The sequence below is a fragment of the Mobula birostris genome, chromosome 1, assembly GCF_030028105.1.
Source record: "Mobula birostris isolate sMobBir1 chromosome 1, sMobBir1.hap1, whole genome shotgun sequence".
Taxonomy (NCBI): domain Eukaryota; kingdom Metazoa; phylum Chordata; class Chondrichthyes; order Myliobatiformes; family Myliobatidae; genus Mobula; species Mobula birostris.
In genome coordinates, this window is record NC_092370.1 from 25,119,711 (window position 1) to 25,135,569 (window position 15,859).

At 44.6% G+C, this 15,859-nt stretch overlaps 1 protein-coding gene across 4 annotated transcripts in view; it reads left to right on the plus strand.

The window, feature by feature from the left end:
* LOC140195107 (lethal(3)malignant brain tumor-like protein 4) overlaps positions 1 to 15,859 on the plus strand; it is a 402,850-nt gene that overhangs the window by 45,609 nt on the left and 341,382 nt on the right. The window lies entirely within an intron of this gene.

A 15,859-nucleotide genomic window follows, 5' to 3' on the forward strand; every position in this document is an offset into this window, starting at 1 on the left:
CATAATCATAAATAGAGTTAACTTGGACAGAATGTGGTGACAACAGGTTTGACTTTGATAGGATTCACATAATTTCCATGTAATTGATGACTGATTTCATTAAACTTTTGCAGAAAATTCTGCCAAATAAGCAATGTCATGCCTAACATTCTTGAGTTATTACTGAATGAAGCATTTGAGTCTGCAAAGAATTTTATCACAGTTTTAAAAGGTGGAGAAAAGCCACTCAAACGGTTTCATTTTGGGAGCCATCTGACTTCAGTGTGCAACAGCAAGCATTCAAACTTCATCATTCTCAATACAAAGCTCTTGAAATAGTTGAGAATTGAGAGCATGGGAGTTGATTTTACTTACCACCGTGATAACAGTATTTAGTGATTTATGCAGCTGATCACTTAGATTTTTTTTTGCGACAAGATGTCTGTGAATTATATAGTGAGTGGTAAATATGTTAGGTACAGCTTTTTTCAAGAAAGTAATAAAACTACAGTGGTGTCCTGTCATTGATGGTGCCCCATCTGTTGTACAAGCGAGAATGTTGAGCAGAATGTCCTTTGGAAAAATTACTTAACCACCTGAAATATTGACTCCCCCTTTGCATTTTTTTTCCTAGTCCCTTTGCAATAAGGACTGTTGAACCATGCTTTCATCTTTCATAAAGCAAACCTAAACAAGTAGCAAAGAGTTGTTTTAAAAACGCAAACAACAGGAATTCTGCAGATGCTGGAAATTCAAGCAACACACACATAAAAGTTGCTGGTGAACGCAGCAGGCCAGGCAGCATCTGTAGGAAGAGGTGCAGTCGACGTTTCAGGCCGAGACCCTTCGTCAGGACTAACTGAAGGAAGAGTGAGTAAGGGATTTGAAAGTTGGAGGGGGAGGGGGAGATCCAAAATGAGAGGAGAAGACAGGAGGGGGAGGGATGGAGCCAAGAGCTGGACAGGTGATTGGCAAAAGGGGATATGAGAGGATCATGGGACAGGAGGTCCGGGAAGAAAGACAAGGTGGGGGGGGGGACCCAGAGGATGGGCAAGGGGTATATTCAGAGGGACAGAGGGAGAAAAAGGAGAGTGAGAGAAAGAATGTGTGCATAAAAATAAGTAACAGATGGGGTACGAGGGGGAAGTGGGGCCTAGAGGAAGTTAGAGAAGTCGATGTTCATGCCATCAGGTTGGAGGCTACCCAGACGGAATATAAGGTGTTGTTCCTCCAACCTGAGTGTGGCTTCATCTTTACAGTAGAGGAGGCTGTGGATAGACATGTCAGAATGGGAATGGGATGTGAAATTAAAATGTGTGGCCACTAGGAGATCCTGCTTTCTCTGGCGGACAGAGCGTAGGTGTTCAGCAAGGCGGTCTCCCAGTCTGCGTCGGGTCTCGCCAATATATAAAAGGCCACATCGGGAGCACCGGACGCAGTATATCACCCCAGTCGACTCACAGGTGAAGTGTTGCCTCACCTGGAAGGACTATTTGGGGCCCTGAATGGTGGTAAGGGAGGAAGTGTAAGGGCATGTGTAGCACTTGTTCCGCTTACACGGAGTGGGACACGGCCAGTCGGCTGGGGTGATATACTGCGTCCGGTGCTCCCGATGTGGCCTTTTATATATTGGCGAGACCCGACGCAGACTGGGAGACCGCCTTGCTGAACACCTACGCTCTGTCCGCCAGAGAAAGCAGGATCTCCCAGTGGCCACACATTTTAATTCCACATCCCATTCCCATTCTGACATGTCTATCCACAGCCTCCTCTACTGTAAAGATGAAGCCACACTCAGGTTGGAGGAACAACACCTTATATTCCGCCTGGGTAGCCTCCAACCTGATGGCATGAACATCGACTTCTCTAACTTCCGCTAATGCCCCACCTCCCCCTCGTACCCCATCTGTTACTTATTTTTATACACACATTCTTTCTCTCACTCTCCTTTTTCTCTCTCTGTTCCTCTGAATATACCCCTTGCCCATTCTCTGGGTCCCCCCCCCCCCGTCTTTCTTCCCGGACCTCCTGTCCCATGATCCTCTCGTATCCCTTTTGCCTATCACCTGTCCAGCTCTTGGCTCCATCCCTCCCCGTCCTGTCTTCTCCTATCATTTTGGATCTCCCCCTCCCCCTCCAACTTTCAAATCCCTTACTCACTCTTCCTTCAGTTAGTCCTGACGAAGGGTCTTGGCCTGAAACGTCGACTGCACCTCTTCCTAGAGATGCTGCCTGGCCTGCTGCGTTCACCAGCAACTTCTATGTGTGTAGCAAAGAGTTGTTGCCTGGGGAAGTTGACTCATCCAGCTTCAGGGCTAATTTTGTCATCCTAAGTATGTTGCACAATGTGTCATACAAATTCTCAGACATTTCTTCTATTTACATTTGAACAGAGTTGTCCCTGTGGAATCGCTTTAATAATTTTGTCTGGTGATTTATGCAAAACTGTTCTCAGAAATTCCTTTACTGCTGGGAGAATCAGTTCACACTACTCCACACTATACTGTCTACACTTCTTTATGTTTGTTGTGGATTAACGACTACAGTCATCACCTACTGTTTAAGGCTATGTCCACACTACGCCGGATAATTTTGAAAATGCCGGTTTCGAGTAAAAATGATAGACGTCCACACTAAGCGTTTTTCCAAATATCTCTGTCCACATTAGACGGATATTTGGGCGAATCTCCTCCTACTGGGCATGCGCAGGACACACAGAAAACAAGCGAAGAGGAAACGGTATACTTGGTGCGCGTTTGTCCAGTTACAGAGTAGAAAAACTTAAAAGGAATTGCTCTTGGCTCTCGCGCGGGAGGACTTAAAACTAAAAAAAAAGCACATACTATAGCGTATGGAGGCAACCGACAGGGAGTTCACGGACAGTATGACCTGGCTGATGACGAACATTGAAAAACTGACTAACTCTGTTGCATTAATAAAGCACCTTGTTAAATGTATCATCAGTGTTATCTTGTATTTCCATACAATGTTACATTAGGCTGTTACACATCTATTGTCAGAGAAGTACAGGTTTCCCCCGCCATCCGAAGGTAGAGCGTTCCTATGAAACGGTTCGTAAGCCGAAATGCCGTAAAGCGAAGAAGCAATTACATTTATTTATATGGGAAAATTTTGTGAGCGTTCACAGACCCAAAAATAACCTACCAAATCATGCCAAATAACACATAAAATCTAAAATAACAGTAACATATAGTAAAAGCAGGAATGATATGATAAATACACAGCCTATATAAAGTAGAAATACTTTTTCACAATCATTGCTGGCACTGTTCTCCGAAGCGAAAATCTCACGCAAGCGCTCTCAGCAGAAAATCTCACACAAGTGTTCTCGGCAAGAACACTCTCTCCAGTAACCCTTAAACTATGAAGCTGCCAAATCACACCAAATAACACGTAAAAATGCGCAGCCTATATAAAGTAGAAATAACATATGTACAGTGTAGTATCACTTACGGGAATCGGGAAGACAGCGCAGAGCACACTGATGATGTGTGTTAGACTGAGTGGTCGCAGGTTGGGGTGGTGCAGTGACCCCCATCCTCCAGGCCGCCGACCGATATATTGCTGCGAAGCACGCAGCGGTAGCCGAGAGGCACACAGCACACCTTTAAGAAAAAAGCCGAAATAAACATGCTAATTAATTAGGTGCCGCCCGACAAGTAATTGTCGGCCCAGATCAGTACCGATTTCCGATTGCGTTGCCTCTGATCTGGGCCGACAATTACGTGTCGGGCGGCACCTAATTAATTAGCGTGTTTATTTTGGCTTTTTTCTTAAAGATGTGCTGTGTGCCTCCCGGCTACCGCTGCATTCTCCGTGAATCGGTATCTGTCCTGGGCCTGGGGCTTGGGGTGGTGGGACAATGGGGTGTCATCTCATCGTCTGTTTCCATTAGAGCAGGCGGCTCATCTTCTCCTATGACTGCCCGCCTGGATGTCGAAGGTCGAGGTTCGTTGTCTGCTGTGGCTGATGTGGAAGGCTTGCTTGACTGCTGAGCCGCGTGCATTTTTAGATCATACAGTCCTTTGTAAGGACTCAAACCACCTTGCAAATATCCCCTAAACCTACGTACCCTTTCAAAATTAAAGTCATACTTTATCATTGCAGCGAAAACCTCACACAGTTGCTTCACGTTCATTTCGCTACTGCATTCGGTTTCGATTGTTATCCTTTCCTCTTCCAATTGCATCAGCTCTTCATCTGTCAGTTCTTGGTCATGGGATGCCAAAACCTCTTCAACATCATCTTCATCAACTTCCACAAGCCAAACTCACGTTGTTTTTACTTCAAACAACAGGAATTCTGCAGATGCTGGAAATTCAAGCAACACACTTCAAAATTGCTGGTGAATGCAGCAGGCCAGGCAGCATCTCTAGGAAGAGGTGCAGTCGACGTTTCAGGCCGAGACGAAGGATCTTGGCCTGAAACGTCGACTGTACCTCTTCCTAGAGATGCTGCCTGGCCTGCTGCGTTCACCAGCAACTTTGATGTGCGTTGTCTTTACTTTGTTCACCATGATCAAAGCGCTTAATTATGTCTAGTTTTACGCTAAGTGTAACACCCTTATGAGCTCTTTCAAGCTTTTCCAATACCTCAAAATTCATCTTGCAAACGGCTGTTCACAGGCACGTGTTAAAGCGATGCCGTTCCGAATCCGGGGAGAGCAGCTGCTCGGGGCGTGCGCTGCCTTTTATCGCGCACTGATTTTTTTCATAACAGTGTTGTAAACACCTTCTGTTATCGAAAATAGGGTACTAATGTAGGTCTTTCGTAACAGTGAGGTTTTGTAAAGCGAACGTTCGAAAAGCGGAGGACACCTGTATTTGCATAAATGGGTAAACCACCTTCATACAAGCAAGGACAGAAAACAGGGCAAAGTGAGAATACTTATTTATTCAGTAAGCTATGGGTCAAAGTATTTGGTGAGTACATTTCTACTGGCTTAAGTCTTGTTGCCGTCTGTTCTGAAATTGTTAGGTTATGTGGGGGGTTGCGTTCAAGAAAACAATGAAATGCCGCGCTGCGGCCGTCTGTTCCGGGACGTCATGACAGCGTTTTTAAATAGTCAAAAATGCTCACTTTACAATTTAACTCTCACGCCGTTCACACCGACTGCGCGTTACAACAGCCATACGGCAGTGCTTGCGCAGTACCAAGCAGAAGCAGAAAAAGCATTGTTGTTGTGGTGTTGTCATGACAGCATTTTTAAATCTCTCCGTTTATCCCGTACACACTACAGCGGATATTAGCCATTTTCAGATTTATTCACTCTGGAGACCGTTTCTGAAAAGCTCCGTTTTCGGGGGATGAAAACGCCGCTTTAGTGTGGACGGAGGGTCAAAACGAAGAGAGAAAGCTTCGTTTTCAAAATTATCCGGCGTAGTGTGGACGTAGCCTGAGTCCAAACCTCAAGCACTGCGATCAATAAAGGGGATTGTTATGATATCATAATAGCTCAGGCAAAACCTGACTCTCTGCCTGAAGATACATAAAGTAGGGCAGCGATATCTTAGTCATAGTCATACTTTATTGATCCCAGGTATCTTGCTTGGTCCATGAGCTAGTTAAATGCCATTCAAGACTATTTGAAGGTGCAAATTCTGAACTTTACCCCATTGAATGCTATATCCTAATTCACAGGAATTGCATCGCTGCGTGATTAGAGTATGGGAATTGTACTAGCTAGCACTGTACTACAGTACCGAACAACAGTAATGCACCGGCCAGCGTGGGAATAACATGATTCTTTCAGTCCAGAGTTCTCATGATATGCCAAATACAGAAGTGTCATATTGCTTTTCAACAACTGTAATATGCTTTGAGCAAAGTCTAAAAGAATGTGGGTTAGCAAGATGTGAGGTGATTTATGTGATCATTGTAATCACATAGGCACTAAGGACCAAATGTTTATAATGAGTAATTCATTTCCAAATTTTAGCCTGTAATTCATTAGCTGCCCCTTGCTACTGAGCACCCCCTACAAACCCCTTTATATTTATCATACCCTTAGAAACTAGCAACACTCCCGGGGGGGGGGGGGGCAGGATCAATATCTCCTACTCTGAGAACTACAGAGTCTGTTGGCTTTTGCAGTGCAATGCCTTGACACTCCTGTACCACACGTTACAGGACAGGCAGGGAGATGGAGGTAGGTACTGAATGTTCTGTAGTTTGTGTATGACATTCACTCAGCTTAGTTTATTACAAAATCAATATCACTGTTAGATGAATCAGCACTTAGGAGAGAGATTGGAAATCTGACTGAGTGGTGCCACAACAGCAAACTGTTTCTCACTGAGCACTGGCAAGACCAGGGAGCCGATTATTGATTTCAGGGGAAGGAAACTGGAGGTCCATGAGCAAGTCTTCATCAGGGACCAGTGGTGGAGAGGGTCAGCAACATTGAATTCCTCAGTGTTATCATTTCAGAGGACCTGTCCTGGGCCCACGTAAGTGCGTGCATGGCAGTAGTCCTACTTCCTTAGAGGTTCGCGAAGCTCGGCATGACATCGAAAGCTTTGACAGACCTCTATAGATGTGTATGGAGAGTATATTGACTGACTGCATCACGGCTTTCTATGGAAATGCCATGCCTTTGAATAGAAAATCCTATGGAAAATAGTGGATACGGCCCAGTCTGTCACTGTTAAAGCCTTCCCCACCACTGAGCCCATGTATGTGGAGAGTTGTTGCAGGAAAGCAGCATCCATCATGCAGGACCTCCACCACCCAAGTCATGCTCTCTTCTTGCTGCTGCTATCAGGAAGAAGGTGCTGGAGCCTCAGGGCTCACACTACCAGTTTCGGAAACAGTTATTACCCCTCAACCATCAGGCTCTTGAACCAGAGGGGGTAACTTCACTCAGCTTCACTTGCCCCATCATTGAACTGTTTCCACAACCTGTGGACTCACTTTCGAGGACTCTTCACCTAATGCTCTTGATATTTCTTGCTTATTTATTTATTGCTATTATTTTCTTTCTTCTTCTATTTTTAGATTAGATTTATTTTAGATTATGAGGACACGCAGTCCTCTTTTATTGTCATTTAGTAATGCATGCATTAAGAAATGATACAATGTTCCTCCAGAATGATATCACAGAAACACAGGACAAATCGAGACTGAAAAACTGACAAAAACCACATAACTATAACATATAGTTACAACAGTGCAAAGCAATACCGTAATTTGATAAAGAACAGACCATGGGCACGGCAAAAAGTCTCAAAATCTCTTGAAAGTCCCATCATCTCACGCAGACGGTAGAAGGAAGCAAGAAACACTCTCCCTGCCATGAACCTCCAGCGCTGCAAACTTGCTGATGCAGCACCCTGGAAGCACCTGACCACAGCCAACTCTTGAGTCCGTCCAAAAACTTCAAACCTCTGACCAGCCCTCCGACGCTGAGCACTGAGCACTGAGCACCATCTCTGCCGAACGCTTCGACCCCGGCCCCGGCAACAGGCTATAGGCAAAGCTGAGGATCTGGGGCCTTCCCCTCCGGAGATTCTCGATCGCACAGTAGCAGCAGCAGCGAAGCAGGCATTTCAGAAGTTTCTTCAGATGTTCCTCCGTGCTTCTCACGTCTGTCTCCATCAAATCAGGATTGTGCACGGCGCCTACTTAACAAACACCGATATCATTTCAGAGCGGCCGCATGCGCTGCGTCGCACCTCCATCTTCTCCTCCCCTGTAGATAGTTTGTCTTTAGCACAAACTGGTAGTCTGTCCTGTTAGTATGGTCTTTCATTGATCCTGTTATGGATTTTGGATTTATTGAGTAGGCTGGCAAGAAAATTAATCTCACATTGGATATGGTGACATGTATATACTTTGAAAATAAATTTGAATTTTTACTTGGCTCTGTGCTGAACTGAAGCAGCGACTGTGGCCTGCTCTGGCTACTCTGGGCTTAGTCTCTATGGACTCACTTTTGTTCTGAGTACTATTTGCTTACTTTATTGTTTGCATGATTTATTTTTCTCTTTGCACATTGAATGTTTGACAGTTTTTTTTAAATGGGTTCTTTTGGGTTTCTTTGTTTTGTGGTTGCCTGTAAGGAGATGAATCTCAAGGTTGCATAATATACAGGTGTCCCCCGCTTTTCGAACAGTCGCTTTACGAAACCTCACTGTTACGAAAGACCTACATTATTACCCTGTTTTCACTTTCAGAAGGTGTTTTCACTGTTACGAAGAAAGGCAGCGCGCGATAAAAAAATCAACGCGTGTTAAAAGGCAGCGTGCACCCCGAGCAGCTGCTCTCCCCTGCATTCTTGCCGGCATTGCTTAAACACGCTGCATTGAGCAGCTGTTAGCAAGATGAGTTCGAAGGTGTCAGAAAAGCCTGAAAGAGCTCGTAAGGGTGTTACACTTAGCGTAAAACTAGACATAATTATGTGTTTTGATCATAATGAACGAAGCAAGGACAAACTTAGTTTGGCTTGTGGAAGCTGACGAAGATGATGTTGAAGAGGTTTTGGCATCCCATGACCAAGAACTGATAGATGAAGAGCTGATGCAATTGGAAGAGGAAAGGATAATAATCGAAACCAGATGCAGTATCGAAAGTGAAGTCGTCCAGGAACTGAACGTGAAGCAACTGCGTGAGATTTTCACTGCAATAATGAAGTACGACTTTAATTTTGAAAGGGTATGTAGGTTTGGGGGATATTTACAGGATGTTTTGAGTCCTTATAAAGAACTGTGTGATAGAAAAATGCTCGAGGCTCAGCAGTCAAGCAAGCCTCCCACATCAGCCACAGCGGACGACGAACCTCGACCTCCGACTTCGAGGCAGGCAGTCATAGGAGAAGGAGAGCTGCCTTCCGTAATTGACGATGAGATGACACTCCCGTGTCCCACCACCCCAACCCCCAGGCCCCGGACAGATACTGTACCGATTCGCGGAAAATGCAGCGGTAGCTGGGAGGCACACAGCACATCTTTAAGAAAAAAGCCAAAATGAACATGCTAATTAATTAGGTGCCGCCTAGCACTTAATTGTCGGCTCAGATCAGAGGTGATGCAATCAGCAATCGCCTCTGATCTGCGCCGACATTTATGTACCGGGCAGCACCTAATTAATTAGAGTGTTTATTTTGGCTTTTTTCTTAAAGATGTGCTGTGTGCCTCCCGGCTACCCCTAGGCGCTTCGCGGCAATGTATCAGTTGGCGGCCTGGAGGATGGGGGCCACTGCATCACCCCCAACTGCGACGACTCAGTCTAACACACCATCATCAGTGTGCTCGATGTCTTCCCAATTCCCGTAAGTGATACTACACTGTACATACATTATTTCTACTTTATATAGGCTGTGTATTTTTACGTGTTATTTGGTAGATTTGGCAGCTTCATAGTTTAAAGGTTACTGGAGAGCGTGTTTATGCCAACAGCGCTTGCGTGAGATTTTCTGCCGAGAGCGCTTGCGTGAGACTTTCACTACGGAGATCTGTGCAGGCAATCGTTGTAGAGAAGTATTTCTACTTTATATAGGCTGTGTATTTATCATATCATTCCTGCTTTTACTATATGTTACTGTTATTTTAGGTTTTATGTGTTATTTGGCATGATTTGGTAGGTTATTTTTGGGTCTGCGAACGCACACAAAATTTTCCCATATAAATAGATGGTAATTGCTTCTTCGCTTTACGACATTTCGGCTTACGAACCGTTTCATAGGAACAGTCTACCTTTGGATAGCGGGGGAAACCTGTATACATATTTTGATGATAAATGTTTGCATAAACTCTTTGCAGGCTTCCAGCCGGGCCCAGGTGTTGACTTTAGCTGACGTTTCGATGACAAACGCTGCCATTTTCATTAGGGATGATGCCTAGGCATGACTCATCCATTCCTCCTGATTGGTTAGTCCCCAACCAATAAGGTTTCTGCTATCCCACCTTATTTAAAATTGTATTCCAGTTCTTATTTAGAGTGAGACTTTTGACTTTGTTGAAGTTCTTATTCTCTAATCTTACATCAATGGCTTCCTTCACCAGGCGGTCCCAAAAACCATTGGCGTGGCACAATAGTTTTGTGCCATCAAACTCAATCCTGTGGTCATTGCACATGAAATGTATTGCTTCCGCTGATTTCTCTGGGTAACCCAAACGGAAACGTAAGAATATAAGAACCAGGAGCAGGAGTAGGCCAGCTGGCCCATCGAGCCTGCTCCGCCATTCAATAAGATCACGGCTGATCTGACCATGGACTCATCTCCACCTACCCGCCTTGTCCCCATTTTGAGGCTATGTCCCCTAGTTCTAGTTCCTCCTACACCTCCTAGGCTCTTTGATGCAGGTTTCTATTGTGCGCCCCGCCTGGCCAATATACACTGCTCTGCATCCACAGGAATCCTGTAAATGCCAGCCGTCCTGAGTCCCAGCTCAGTTTTGACCCGCATGAACTAGGATTTGAGCTTCCTTACGGGTTTGTGGATGGAATTTATCCAGAATTCTTCAGGGATTTCTTTTTCATAATAACTGTTCTTTGAAAGCTGAATTTAGAAATTCTGCTTTTTAATCCCTAATAAAGCTTCAAATCACTGTTTGGCTGAAATCTTGACATGCTGAGTAATTGCTACTTTGTCTTAGGTGTATTCTATTAAGGTGGACGTAAAATATTACATTTTTGTGTCTAAAAATGTAATCTCATTATTATAGTCATTTATTCTTTCCAGAATAAATGCTATTTGAAAAACCAATTTCATTGTGCCTTCTCAGAGATCTTCCTGTATCGAGATTGACTGCAACAACTGTAATTTGCGTGGACTGCTTTGAGAATTGTCTGTTACATATAAAAAGACACTATAAATACAAGTCTTTTTTTTTAATAATGAACAAGGGCTGCCTTCACATTATAGTGCCCAAACCACTTTGTCCTTGTCATTCAGGCTTAGAACTTCAAATACAATTTATTTCTGTTGTACTTTGAATTCCTACTGCATTGTAATCAAAGATAAATAAACATTCTGTTGTCTTCAAATTAAATGCATCAACTCTATTTTCTGCCTCTTGGTGCTTTGAGCTGTGCTTCATATGAGTGACATATAACCCTTCATTCTTGAACAGTTTCATTATAGAAAACAGCTGCAAGGTTTCATTGGTGGCTCTGGAGATTGTGCTTTGCTGTGCAGCGTGAGTCAACTACGCCTGAGGTTGTCGTTCATATTCCATCATCGCAAGTTGGCAACTTGAATTCAATAAACTTAGCTCCTTTCCAGAGAGCAGCAACCAAACGTAATTAACAAAAACTATTGCTTGGCTTGATAATAAATCATATAACCATGAATATTATTGCATGGGAGATCAGCATTTGAGCCTCTGTATCCACTTCAGCCAACATTGTAGGTTGTCGCCCTTTGAATGCTTGTTAAGCACGTTTACAAAGTGAGAAAAGTTTCCCTCACCATCAAACAAAAAGTTGCAGATTAACCCACTTCCTTGCTGAAAAACATTACCTCATTATATCCTTTAATATTTATACTTCAAACCTGTGTTGCATAGTTATTGACCTCTAAGAAGGTAAATAGGATTTTCTTGTTTATTCTTTTTAGATATCATAATTTTATGCACTTTGGTTAATCTTATTTCCTTTGTTCTGAAGAAATTAATTTCCTCTGACAATGTCTAGTCTCCTCTGCTTTCACATCCTTCCTGGAAATTAACGATCAAACTTTTTACACGCATTTGGCTGTTTGCACGATTTGTTCTTTTTTCACGTGTTTGATGCTTTTTTGAAATGGGTTCCATGGTGTTTCCTTGTGTTGTGGCTACCTGTGGCAGGATGATTGTCAGTGTTGTATACTTGGACAGTAAACTTGTACACGGTACTATAACTGAGGTTGAATTTGTGTTTCATACACTAGCGCATGATCTTTTTGCTGTTGAGTTCTGTGCCTTAACTATATCTTGTTGTCCTAATCATCTTATCTACCTGCCCTGATACCTTCAGTAATCTTTGGGCATGTACAACAAGTTCTGATGCTATGTTGGCAAAGTCAAACAATAGCGTTTTTTCTCTGTCCCTAACACTGCACATACAGCTAGATAATTTCAGTGTTTTGTAGCCTATACTTGTTCAGCTCCTGATAATCTTTATCTTAATAGTGCAACATTATTTTTGTAACCAGGTTAAAGAGCAGGAAATAAAAATTGCAATGCTGCTTGCTATTAAAGTGTACTTCATTTTGGATGTTTAGCAAATCTCTGTTCTCTTCTTCCTGACCTACTTACTCTACATTCCTCCATTACGTTTAAAGCAACTTGTCATTATTCACTATCTAGAGTTACTGAATGTAGCAATCATAGTTCTCAAGAGCATGGTGACTGCTCTTTTTTGCTTGATGGAGTAGAGGGAGAGGCTTCTGGAGTCTACTGGTAACCATGATTCTCTTAAGCGCTCTAAATTCCAGTGAACTGTACCTCCTTTGCTGATTAAAGTCAGAGATTATGTTTCCTGCTCAAGAGCATATTCCAGAAAGGAACTTGCATTCACTTAACTAGTTGTGTTTTGACAGGAATGAGAACCTCAGACTTCAGATTGCAATGGCCAACATAATGATGCAACTAATACCTCCTAGCACCAATGACCTGGATTTAACCCTGACTCTTGGTGCTGTCTGTCTGAACTTTGCATTCTCCTTGTGATGGTGGCTTTTCTCAGCTGCTCCGCCTTCCTCTGACATACCAAAAGATGTGAGTTGGGAGGTTAGTAGTCGCTGTAAATTGCCCCTTATGTGCAGATTGAGTGGTGGAATCTGGGCGTCGTTGATGAAAATGTGGGGAGTATGAAACTATAAATTAAAAAGACATTGAATTAATGTAGAGTTAGTATGGCTGGTTAATAGTTGGCAACAAGTCGGTAATCCAAAGATTCGGTTTCCATGTTGTATGACACTTAACGCAGGTCATGCGCTTGTTCAATGGCACAACAATTGAGTGTATGAGTGTTAGATCATCACTCAAAGATATCCAGAACACAAGAGGCTCTGCAGATGCTGGAAATCCAGAGTAACACAGACAAAATGCTAGAGGAACTCAGCAACACACATCAAAGTTGCTGGTGAACGCAGCAGGCCAGGCAGCATCTCTAGGAAGAGGTACAGTCGACGTTTCAGGCCGGGACCCTTCATCAGGACTAACTGAAGGAAGAGTTAGTAAGATATTTGAAAGTGGGAGGGCGAGGGGGAGATCCAAAATGATAGGAGAAGACGGGGGGGGGAGGGATGGAACCAAGAGCTGGACAGGTGATTGACAAAGAGGATATGAGAGGATCATGGGACAAGAGGTCCAGGGAGAAAGACCCGGGGGGGGGGGAACCCAGAGGATGGGCAAGGGGTATAGTCAGAGGGGCAGAGGGAGAAAAAGGAGAGTGAGAGAAAGAATGTGTGTATAAAAATAAAAAAACAGATGGGGTATGAGGGGGAGGTGGAGCATTAGTGGAAGTTAGAGAAGTCAGTGTTCATGCCATCAGGTTGGAGGCTACCCAGACGGAATATGAGGTGTTGTTCCTCCAACTTGAGTGTGGCTTCATCTTGACAGTAGAGGAGGCCGTGGATAGACATATCAGAATGGGCAACACACATCAAAGTTGCTGGTGAACGCAGCAGGCCAGGCAGCATCTGTAGGAAGAGGTGCAGTCGACCTTTCAGGCTGAGACACTTCGTCAGGACTCCTGTTGTTTACGTTTAAATTCACTACTGCGAAGCCTCTTCCAGTGATGCTGTCCTGACGAAGGGTCTCAGCCTGAAACGTCGACTGCACCTCTTCCTACAGATGCTGCCTGGCCTGCTGCGTTCACCAGCAACTTTGATGTGTGTTGCTTGAATTCCCAGCATCTGCAGAATTCCTATTGTTTATATCAGAATGGGAATGGGATGTGGAATTAAAATGTGTGGCCACTGGGAGATCCTGCTTTCTCTGGCGGACGAAGTGTAGGTGTTCAGCAAAACGATCTTCCAGTCTGCGTCGGGTCTCACCAATATATAGAAGGCCACATCGGGAGCACCGGACACAGTATATCACCCCAGCCGACTCACAGGTGAAGTGTCGCCTCACCTGGAAGGACTGTCTGGGGCCCTGAATGGTAGTGAGGGAGGAAGTGTAAGGGCATGTGTAGTACTTCTTCCGCTTACAAGGATAAGTGCCAGGAGGGAGGGATGGCGGGGGGGGGGGGGCGGGAGCTAATGGACAAGAAAGTCGCGTAGGGAGCGATCCCTGCGGAAAGCAGAGACGGGGGCTGAGGGAAAGATATGCTTACTGGTGGGATCCCGTTGGAGGTGGTGGAAGTTACGGAGAATAATATGTTGGACCCGGAGGCTGGGGGGATGGTAGGTGAGGACCAGGGGAACCCTATTCCTAGTGGGGTGGCAGGAGGATGGAGTGAGAGCAGATGTGCATGAAATGGGGGAGATGCGTTTGAGAGCAGAGTTGATGGTGGAGGAAGGGAAGCCCCTTCCTTTAAAAAAGGAGGACATCTCCCTCGTCCTGGAATGAAAAGCCTCATCCTGAGAGCAGATGCGGCAGAGACGAAGGAATTGTGAGAAGGGGATGGCATTTTTGCAAGAGACAGGGTGAGAAGAGGAATAGTTCAGATAGCTGTGAGAGTCAGTAGGCTTATAGTAGACATCAGTGGATAAGCTGACTCCAGAGGTAGAGACAGAAAGATCTAGAAATGGGAGGGAGGTGTCGGAAATGGACCAGGTAAACTTGAGGGCAGGGTGAAAGTTGGAGGCAAAGTTAATGAAGTCAACGAGCTCAGCATGCATGCAGGAAGCAGCGCCAATGCAGTTGTCGATGTAGCGAAGGAAAAGTGGGGGACAGATACCAGAATAGGTTTGGAACATAGATTGTTCCACAAAGCCAACAAAAAGGTAGGCATAGCTAGGACCCATACGGGTGCCCATAGCTACTCATAGCTACTGATGAAGCCGCACACAAGTTGGAGGAACAACACCTTATATTCCGTCTGGGTAGCCTCCAACCTGATGGCATGAACATTGACTTCTCTAACTTCTGCTAATGCCCCACCTCCCCCCCATACCTCATCCGTTTTTTATATACACACATTCTTTCTCTCACTCTCCTTTTTCTCCCTCTGTTCCTCTGACTATACACCTTGCCCATCCTCTGGGTTTTTCCCCCCTCCCCCTTTTCTTTCTCCCTGGGCCTGCTGTCCCATGATCCTCTCATATCCCTTTTGCCAATCACCTGTTCAGCTCTTGGCTCCATCCCTCCCCCTCCTGTCTTCTCCTATCATTTTGGATCTCCCCCTCCCCCTCCCACTTTCAAATCTCTTACTAACTCTTCCTTCAGTTAGTCCTGACGAAGGGTCTCGGCCTGAAACGTCGACTGTACCTCTTCCTAGAGATGCTGCCTGGCCTGCTGTGTTCACCAGCAATTTTGATGTGTGTTGCTTGAATTTCCAGCATCTGCAGGATTCCTCATGTTTGGGTTTTCTTTGGGCTCTGTTTGAATCATAATAAGTAATCTGAATTTGATGAATCCCCACAGTGCAAATCAGAACTAGGTAGTAATGCCAAAACCCAGATCTTAAACATGGAATCTGGCATTCCTTGGAGGGAAGGGATGTTGTGGCTCTGTGCTACTGGCTTTTAGCTAAATCGGAGTTTTTGTGTTGCGGTTTGAATAACTTGGCAATTGCCATTCAGTGGTGGGAGAGCTTTTTGTGCTTTTATTAGTCATGAAAAGTTGCCGGAGCAATACCTTGTGTCCATCACAGCATCAATTACCCATTGTAATCCTTATCTTGAGTTCTGATGAAGGGTCTCTGCCCGAAACGACTCCTCTTTTCTGTAGATGCTGCCTGGTCTGCTGAGTTCCTGCAGATTCTCTCA